General features: G+C 37.8%; 1 protein-coding gene across 1 annotated transcript in view; it reads left to right on the forward strand.

The window, feature by feature from the left end:
- Positions 1–1,460, forward strand: part of LOC102200331 (sacsin-like) — an 18,451-nt gene that overhangs the window by 6,834 nt on the left and 10,157 nt on the right. The gene's annotated exons all lie outside the window — the stretch shown is intronic.

Consider the following 1,460-nt stretch of genomic DNA (forward strand, 5'->3'; position numbering starts at 1 on the left):
ATAAATGAGGCCTACCCAAACCCTGCTACCCTAAAACATGTGACTCCAGCATTCCTCAGGGCCATTCTCCACAGGACCGGTGTGGATAACATCACTAAAGATGACAAACTCAGTCTTTTGGAGTACATTTTAGGGGATGAACAATACAAAGAACTTGAGGGTCTTCACCTCCTTCCACTCAGTGATGGCTCTTTCAGATATTTCACATACGAAGAGGAAGACACTGCTTTGATTGACAGCCATGAATTTCCAAGGTAGGGTTTCCATAAATGTATCAATATTTAAAATAAATGTTACATAAAGTATAACTGAAGTTGTCATTTCTTTTTATTATTTTGAGTGGCAAGTTTTTCCATTGTTTTGTTACATTTAAGGCAAAACTAGCACTTATTGTTACGTCTGATAAAATCAAAAAAGCATACATAAGCTGAATAGTGCGACATAGTGCCACATTTTAATTGCAGCAGAAATTTTGGTAATTAGACATCCAAAAAGACCTGATTTACTGTTCGACTATGTTCACCAAAAAAGGTGGACAGATCCACTGGGCTTATAAGATTTCGAAGAATATTCATATATTGAATGAAATTGTAAACCCAAGTCGTGACTCGTGAGCAGAGATGGGCAGTAAAATGTTACAAGTAACGCATTACTGTAATCTGATTACTTTTTCAAGTAACAAGTAATTTAAGGATTACTATTGCAAAAAAAGTAATTCGTTACTTTCCCGTAAACACCCTGCATTACTGCATTACTAAACCGTCGTAATTTTGTTTGTGAGAGTGTCTCATGACAATGATGTAAGCATGCATGTGCGATGTCTGTGGCAGCAACAGACGTGCCTAGATCAACAATGAATAGTATGGAATGCAGGAGAGAGAACGACCATGTAGAGTTTAAAACTTGGAAGTACTGACATTAATTTTGATTCTGTAAAAAATGACAAAAACATTAGCGTCCGCTGTACACTCTGCGTGGGAAGAAAAGTTCTTTCTACAGTGAAAAATTAAACTGGGCAAGTGCCTAGCAAGCTGCCATGGGAATGTGAAATTCACAGATAAATTGAATTAACAAAATTATCTTTTGTGCAGACTCTTGTTGCCCTTCTGTAAGCACCTCTTCATCCCAAATGATCTGACTCCAACCTGCAGTGCCCATCTGAAAAAACTGGCCAGAAGAAGTAGGTCAAAGTAGTATGCAGAGACATGAAAGTCATGTGTACCTACCATACACACATTTTTAAAGAGCACAGCTTTTAAAATCTCTCATTATTTTTATTATCTGTTCTTTAGATTTCTTCAAGATCATCAATGTTGATGCATCCCGTGTAGCTGAATATGCAAGAAGGTATTTGCCACCAGACTGGAAGCAGACAGGGAAAAACCTTGTTGCATGGGAAAACGGCAACATTCAGCATCCACCTTTGGACTGGTTTCAAGAATTCTGGAGGTTTCTCAACA

This window comes from Pundamilia nyererei, unplaced genomic scaffold (assembly GCF_000239375.1).
Source record: "Pundamilia nyererei isolate P.nyererei 1_Seehausen unplaced genomic scaffold, PunNye1.0 scaffold00009, whole genome shotgun sequence".
NCBI classification, from domain to species: domain Eukaryota; kingdom Metazoa; phylum Chordata; class Actinopteri; order Cichliformes; family Cichlidae; genus Pundamilia; species Pundamilia nyererei.